The sequence below is a fragment of the Triticum urartu genome, unplaced genomic scaffold, assembly GCF_003073215.2.
Source record: "Triticum urartu cultivar G1812 unplaced genomic scaffold, Tu2.1 TuUngrouped_contig_573, whole genome shotgun sequence".
NCBI lineage: Eukaryota > Viridiplantae > Streptophyta > Magnoliopsida > Poales > Poaceae > Triticum > Triticum urartu.
Genome location: NW_024116428.1, coordinates 18,690 through 27,061, shown reverse-complemented (window position 1 = coordinate 27,061; position 8,372 = coordinate 18,690). Strand labels below are relative to the sequence as shown.

At 50.4% G+C, this 8,372-nt stretch overlaps 1 pseudogene; it reads left to right on the top strand.

Moving 5' to 3' along the window:
* Positions 1-6,504: 6,504 nt before the first annotated feature.
* Positions 6,505-7,681, top strand: LOC125529621 (annotated as a pseudogene).
* The last annotated feature ends 691 nt before the right edge of the window (positions 7,682-8,372 follow it).

Below are 8,372 nucleotides of genomic sequence, written 5' to 3'. Positions count from 1 at the left end.
AAATAGTGTCGAGGATGCATTATCCCGGGCACGGCCTGTCAAAATTCTGACGGCAGTAACCTCATGTCAGCCAGCATGGCTGGACGAACTTCTCGCCAGTTATAATTCGTATCCTCAAGCACTTCGTTTATTGGAACAGTTGGCTATTCGCAAGGATCCAAAAGAGCGCTTCTCTCTGCAGCAAGGAATTATACGATTCAGAGATCGTATATGGTTGGGCGGATCCACGGAGTTACAGCAGCGCATCATTCGAGCTTTTCATGACAGTGCACTTGGAGGTCATTCGGGATTCCCCGCAACTTATTCTCGAGTGCGACGTCTCTTTGCATGGCCCAAGATGAAAGCGCATGTTTCACAGTACATCAAATGTTGCACCACTTGTCAGCAAGCCAAACCAGATCGCTCGGCGTCACCGGGGCTTTTGCTACCTCTGACAATTCCTTCTCAACCGTAGGAGCTGATATCGATGGACTTTATTAGTGGTCTGCCGCAATCAGGCACTTACAATTGCCTTTGGGTTATAGTGGACAAAAGAACAAGGTTTGCCCATTTCTTGCCCTTAGCGCATCCATACACTGCTGCCAAAGTAGCTAAAATTTACATGAGTCAGATATACAAGATCCATGGGTTCCCTCAAGCTATAGTCTCGGATCGTGACCCAGTGTTTACAAGCCATTTTTGGCAAGAGCTTTTCAAGTATGCAGGGACAGAACTCCGCTTGAGCACAGCCAACCATCCTCAAACTGACGGACAAACGGAGAGGGTTAACCAATGTCTCCAGACCTTCCTCCGCTGTTTCACGCACGCGTGTCCGAAACACTGGAGTTTTTGGACACCTCTTGCTCAATTCTGGTACAACACATCTCTACATTCAGCTATTGGTATGAGCCCTTTCAAGGCTATGTTTGGCCATGAGCCACGTCAATGGGGTCTGTCAGCTACTGATTCTTGCTCAGTACCATCGCTCCAAGCATGGCTGGAGGAGCGATCTGTGATGCAAGAACTGATACAGCAACACCTCAACCGAGCAAGGCAATGCATGAAGATGCAAGCTGATAAGCGAAGATCCGAGCGCACATTTGAAGTGGGAGAGCAAGTTTTCCTGAAGCTACAACTTCAATCATCGGTTGCTCCACGAGCAAATCACAAGTTAGCTTTCAAGTATTATGGTCCATTTCCGATCATTCAGCGCATCAATGAAGTGGCTTACAAGATTCAATTACCACCGCAAGCAACTGTGCATCCTGTCTTCCACGTCTCGCAGCTCCGCAAAGCACTTCTTCCTGGTACGCAAGTTCTGTCTGAGCTTCCTCTTTGTACTGATGATCTCGCTATTCCTGTCAAGATTCTGCAAACTCGTTGGCGCAAGAAACACGGGACGATGTGCGAGCAAGTACAAGTGGAGTGGTCGCCAGGCGCTGGTCTCGGGCACACGTGGGAGGACAAGGAAGCGCTCCAGCACCGTTTCCCGCAGGCAGAGGCTTGGGGACAAGCCTCACGCAAAGAAGGGGGATGTCAGCGCCCCTGATGACACAACCCCACCAGCAGTTGCGGCCCAAGTCTACCTCCACTACTTAAGCCCGGAATGGAAGACCACCCAGCCCAAGTCTACCTCCACTACTTAAGCGCATCTCGCTCTCCAGCAAAGGCATCCAGTGGATCACCCGAACCCGGCGGCGGCTACCTGACCTAGTTCATATCGCTAGAACATTCATACCCTGTAATTCGATCTGTATCAGCTACTACTTCGGAGAGTTGTAATAGATCGATCCTACTAGCCACTTCCACATCTCGTCCCTCACAAGTTAAGCCGCAAAAAGAATTAAGAATTTCTAGTCGAACGATGTTGAAATGCATAAGACCATCGCTTCATAGGATGACCATTGTCACGCACTCACGCCCGCTGCAACTCCGTTGGTCATGCTCGCCGGGTCCCCACGTTGATCTATCTGGCTACGCGTTGCTCTGACTTCCCGGTGGCGTGTTGCACCATTACCGCTCATGCCATCACCTGGCGTTGCCAATCTTGCGCTGCAGTGCGTCGGTTCGTCTTGTACGTACGCTGCATGGCCGCACGACAGGGACAACATGGCCTCCTCTTACGTCAGCAGCTGCTCCTGCAGCGCCGCCTCTAACGACCTTGGATTTTCCTTGGCAACAAGGCCGATGTGATGGACTCTCCGCAAGCAGGATGACGACAACAACATCACAATGGAATCCCCCTGCGCAAGCGGGTCCAGCGGCGGCAGGCGAGCGGCTGCCGGTATAGGGCCGTGGCAAGAACCTCGGATAGGCGGCTCGTGATCCTGTCGAGCTAGGAGATGTGGGCTCCGGTGGTGGTTTGGTCATGTACGCTGCATGGCCACACGATAGGGACGCCACGGCCTCTTGCAGCAGTTGTTGCCCCTGCAGCGCCGCCTCCCCCGACCTTGGGTTTTTCTGGTAACAGGGCGGACGTGATGGACTCTCGGCAAGCAGGATGGCGATGACAACATCATGATGGACGGCTGCCGACCGGCTGTCGGTAGGGGCCATGGCGAGAACCTCGGAAAGGTGACTGGCAATCCTGTCAAGCTAGGGGATGTGGGCTCCAACGGTGGTTGGCAAGCCTGCCATGGCCACCACAACGGCCAACTACAGCAGTGCAAGATCCACGATGGCCTGGGGATGGAGAGAAGCGGCTTGCAGTACGCTTTGTATTCGTTTTGTTTTTGGCCGGGTTTTAATTTAATTTAATTTAATACACACATCATAGTCCAAAAGGCAAGGAGAGATATATGTGTGCGGGTCAGGACAAATCTGCTAAGCCCATGGTGGAATCAGTGTAGGAATTGGATTTTCTTTCCTTTCACCTACGTGTCCAAACTGCTTTTTTTTACAGATCTAATTTTAAATCTCAGCCATTAATCTTGATGGTTAATATAAAATCAATGGATACAAAGAGGTGACGTATGGAGAACTATGAAAGCCTCCGTCCTTTAATATTAGGTAAAGATTAGTTCTAAGGATAATTTATAAATTGCGATAAAGAATAATAATCAACACACAATCTGTTATACCATGTCCACCTTCATTGTAGATTAAAATGCAATTTTATAGCTACCTTTGGATTCAATAATGCATGTTCTTCGGTACAAAGGGATAAGCAACATCTGAAAAAAAATATTCCCCAAGTGCACAAAAATAATCATATTTGCCACGAGCAGATCATGGTTACCTGGCTCATATTTGTGTGAGATTACTTTTCTCCTAGCTAGTGGACCATTAGAAGCTCGTCCATCACTAGACAACACCGAAGAAAAGACAATTAGGTAATTAGATAAAAATTAAATTGCACGAGATGAGCATATAGCAAACATCTTGATGGAAAGCACCGTGAAGCAACAATATAACTATACTATGATTACAATCAACGGTACGACACAGGTCAATGAAGATTACTAACACAATAGAAGATGGGAAGACATGTAAATTATTTTGCATCCTTTCGACATACCAACTTGAAGTGATTATTCCTACGGCCAAAATCTTTTTCGCAAGCTTCACTTAAATGTTGTGGTTGATGGATAACAATGTCACTAAATTCGAATCCCCACTATGTTGGGCCTTGGATCACAACAACCCTTGACCCGCTAGCGACCACACCACATCCCGCCACCCTCCCTACGCGCACTGAGAGGGTGAGCCTTGATCCTCCGGTCAGCGGGCGGGGCTGGCGAGCGCACCTTGGCCTGCAACTTCCCCTGCGCGCATTGCTCCTTTAGTGGTGTGAGCAGCGGTTGCGCCCCTCTGGAAGAAGCAAGAAAAGGAGAATTATTGAGGAGGGGTGGGAGGAAGACGACGGGGACGAGAAGAAGAGGGGTGGGGATGGTGGCAGCTGCGCTGATGTACAATGTGTGGATGTTCAACCATCAGCATGGAGCTCCGCTCCCGTGTTATATAGAGTGTGCTAGGAGGGGGTACATTATGGGCTAGTATTAATGTTGTTCATGGCAACATGGGTGGCTGACTGCTCCATGTCATTTACAACTGGTAGCTGTCATATTTAACTGAATTATACCATCATTGGGTAACTGCCATCATTTCAGGCATCATGGGCGAGAGGTATCCTAGGTAGCCATCGACTAATGTTCTAGTCGACTGCTTCCTTCTCCTCCCTAGCCTATTGTTGGCTACCGGTTGTCGCATGTCGACTGCCTCAGTATCTGACTGTAGGGTCTTTGTGCGTTCCTAAGCTGCCCTCCTTATTTTTGATGGGTTGATGATTATGGTCCATGGCCCATGGTCTATTGGGCAGAGTCCTGGATGGTCTATGGGCTTAAGATGTGCCATTCGTATACTTGGGCCAACCCCTCATTTGTAACCCGACACACATGAAGGCTTCAAGAAGGCCAAGACATATTCGTCAAGGTGGAGTATTAAAACATGTGTTGAATATGTGTACTAATTGTGTTACAATTGGATTCGTAAGTTGTAGATACTTAGGTGTTTGAGTCGGATACGTGTAACTCAGGACTATCATATAATGTCATCGCGAGTAGCCAAGACATATTCATCAAGGTGGAGTATTAAAACATGTGTTGAATATGTGTACTAATTGTGTTACAATTGGACTCGTAAGTTGTAGATACTTAGGTGTTTGAGTCGGATACGTGTAACTTGGGACTATCATATAATGTCATCGCGAGTAGCCAAATAGACTAGATATAAGTTCTAGGCTAAGATAGAGATCACCAGAAGGATGGTTCGTGTGCCCGTGGTAGGGGTGGCCAGACAGGCCATGGCATGGTGATAGAAGCAATGTGTGACGATCTCGGTGGGCTTATCAACAATAGTATCATGTGATAGGGTACATGGGAAGGTGCGTCCATAATCATGCTCTGTGGATGTTGTCATATTAATGAAACTCATTAACATATCTCAATGTCATGATCGTGCTTGTGTGATTATTTGTCCTTGACGGATCCATGATGTGCCTCGAATTATTGTAACAACTATATGGAGTCAGGGACTGGCAGCCCACGTTGTGTTTCGACCTTCTAACCCGATTTAGTATGAAAATTAAGGAAAAATATAGAAAAATCTCGAGAAGTAAGAAAAAATAAAAATATTTTTTTAGAAATATCATTTTTTTAGAAAATAAATATATACAGATGTAAAAATATATAGAAAGTGTAAAAGGGTCGTGTCGTGCCTGGCCTTAAGGCCTGGTTTCGGAGATCAGACTTGTTCGGGCCGAAGGTCAGCTTGACCCTTTTATTTGCGTGCCTTGCCAACCTCTATATGGCCAGGTTTGCATTTTGAATCAAAAAAGGCCTTGAATGAAACCAAAGAGTTAAATACGAAATAGTCCACAAAAGCAAAGCAACATTTGCGAACCAACATGTGGTTGGATGGTTAGAGAGACGGCATATTTTTCGCCGCCTAGGGGGCTGCCGGCGAAATTTTTGACCTGGGGGCAAAAATTCCCCACTCGTTGTGCCTCCCACGAGCCACGTGCGAGCTGGTGGGCGGCGACGAGGCCGGCCCGAGCCCGTCGCCTGTGCCGTCGAGTTGTCGCTCGTCCACGATGACCTCCCCTGCATGGAACCTCGCCCGGGGCTGCGCGGGGCGCGGCGTGCCGGCAAACCATGGCGGAGCTCGTGGGCACCGTGGGCACGGGCGGGCTCGCGGCGGGCAGGTCGTAGACCTCGCCAGCGGGACGAGCGAGGCCGGGGGAAGCGTGGAGGCGGAGCAGGGGCTCGCTGAGCGGAGGCAGGCCAGCACGGCGGCGCGCCTGGGGGGAGAGCCGTGCGCAGCGAGGGCGGAAGGCGCGGAGGCGCGGCCACGCGAGCTCGGCCCAGCGGTCAGCCATGAAACATGCGTGTACGGCGAGGGCGGAAGGCGTGGCCACGCGAGCTCGGCCCAGCGGCCAGCCATGAAACATGCGCGTACGCATGTGGCCATGCACGCGGCCAAGCACCAGGGTACGAGGCATGCATGTAGCGTAGCCGGCCAAGCATATGCTCTCGTACCACTTGCGGGGCGTGGTCGGAGGCCGGACGCGCGGAATGGCCAGCCAGAGCGGCGACCAGGCGGACGCCCGCGCCAGCGCAGCCAGACGCGCGACACATGAGAGGAGCGGAGCAACAGGCGGCAGGGGAGGCCGGCTGCGAGGCCGCAGCTAGCACCGGGGCGGAGCAGACGACAAAGGAAAGGCGGCGCGATGGATCGGGAGCACTAGCAGGAAGAGGATGAGAGAAAGAGATAAAGCGAGAGAGAGAACGTGGGAGAGAGAGAACGTGGTGGGGCCGTCCTGGGAAAGTCGCCGACAGTGGGCCAGAGAGGCGAAGAAAAAAGCGCCGGTGCCTCCCAGCTGCCCCCGGGATTGTGGGTTTCGCTTGGTCTCGCCGGCCGTATTTTTGCACTAATTCGGTGAAAAGTGAGGTCGTGAAGGCATGACTGGAACTTTTTTTGTGCGCAGGCACTGAAAAAGTGCTCCTAGGGGGCTTTTTAGGGGGCCGGCTGGAGATGCTCTATGGCAGCAGTGGCGCGGCCGGTGCCGGCGCTCCCGGACGAGCTCTTCGAGGTGATCCTCCTCCGCATCCCGCCGAACGACTCGACCCGACTCCTCCGCGCATCCCTCGTCTGCACCACCTGGTCCCTCGCCTTCTCCGACCGCAGCTTCCGCCGCCGCCTGCACGAGCTTCATTGGGTTCCCCCGGTGCTCGGGTTCCTCCACAGCTGGGACGACGACCGTATCCCCAGTTTCGTGCCCACCACCGCCCCTGGCGGGCCCTCGACTGCCGCCACGGCCGCGCCCTCTTCCTCTCCGAGGACAGGGGTATGTACCCAGGAGCTCCTCCTGTGGGAGCCAGCCACTGGCGCCCGCCAGCGTGTGAGGGTTCCCATAGCATTGGTGAGGCTTTGCTCGACCGCTGCCGTGTTCTGCGCAACCGACGGGTGCGACGTCCACCGTGACTGCCTCGGGGGTCCTTTCCACTTGGTCTTCGTGCAATCGTGCACACCGACATCCTCCAGCAAGACACTGTTGACGAGAACTTTCTCACATCCGCGTGCGTATACTCATCGGAGACGGCCGCCTGGGGTGAGCTGGCCCCGATGCGCGGCAACTTCGACATGGCCCTTACATACTATTCCAGCGTGTTTGTTGGGAAGTCTCTGCTTTACTTCCTGTCGGACGATGGGTTGATTCTGAAGTATGATCTAGCAGGATATATTTTCCTGATCTAGCAAGGCACGCTTTGGCAGTATCCGGCACACCAAACCGATCTAGAAAGGATAGTTTTAACCTGGTGCTGTCGGAGGATGGTGAACTGCGGGTTTGCAAAGCCCTGGATCAGCATCTAAAATTCTGGTCAAGGTAGACGAATGATCGCACTGATGCACAGTGGGTGCTGAAATTGGTGCTCTTGAGGATGCAGACAGAGTGCAAGTGCTAGGCTTTGCCGATGGAGCAAATATCATTTTTGTTAACACGGCTGTCGGCCTGTTCACAATCGAGCTATAGTCGGAGTGGGTGAATAAGGTGTGTGATAATCGTGGCTTCTGTAATTTGATTCCAGTTGTCAGCTTCTACACCCCTGTGCCCCGAGGCAAGCATCATGATCACCTGCCATCAATCCCTAGTGCGGAGGCAGGTGATGAGAAGGGGGGAGAGAAGCAGAAAACACTAGATTAGGCACATGAGCTGTTCAACAAGGTGTCCAATGCTATCAAGGAGGGGAACTTTGTCAACACCTTCAAATGCATTAGCCATGGCCACAGTGTTTGGTGACGGATGTGGGTTTGCATGTGCTTTTTGCTAAAACATATGTATGGATGTGAATGTGGAAAAAAGAACTCCCCGTTAGTTCGGTACTCTTTAAGATCTATAGTTGGTTTGCATGTGCTTTTTGTTACTTTGGGATTTCAGGTGTTTTAGTATGTGAGATGAGTTTAGAACGGTTTTAGATATTCCGCAATGAGTTTGGGAGCCAATCTGTGTGTGTCTTTCTTGTGTTTGGCAGCGGACAACAGTCCAATTAGGCTCGGTGTTTTTCGATGGCAGTACTTGTTAGTTAGGACCTGGCATGATTTGTCATGATATGCGCACTGCAATGAACAATAGATAAAAAGGTGCATTTTTTGAAAATTCATAAAGTGTTTTGTCAATTCAAAAAACATTCGAAAAATCACAAAAAATCATAAGATGTTCATAATTGTAAAAAATGTTTGCATATTCTAAAAAAGGCATGATTTCAAATAATTTTTCATGAAATAAAAAATTTTCATCATTTTTTGAAAATGATATAATATTCAAAACATTGTTGGGAATTTGAAAAAGAAGTCCATGGACTTTTAGGAAATGTTCACAAAAAGTAGAATAGGTC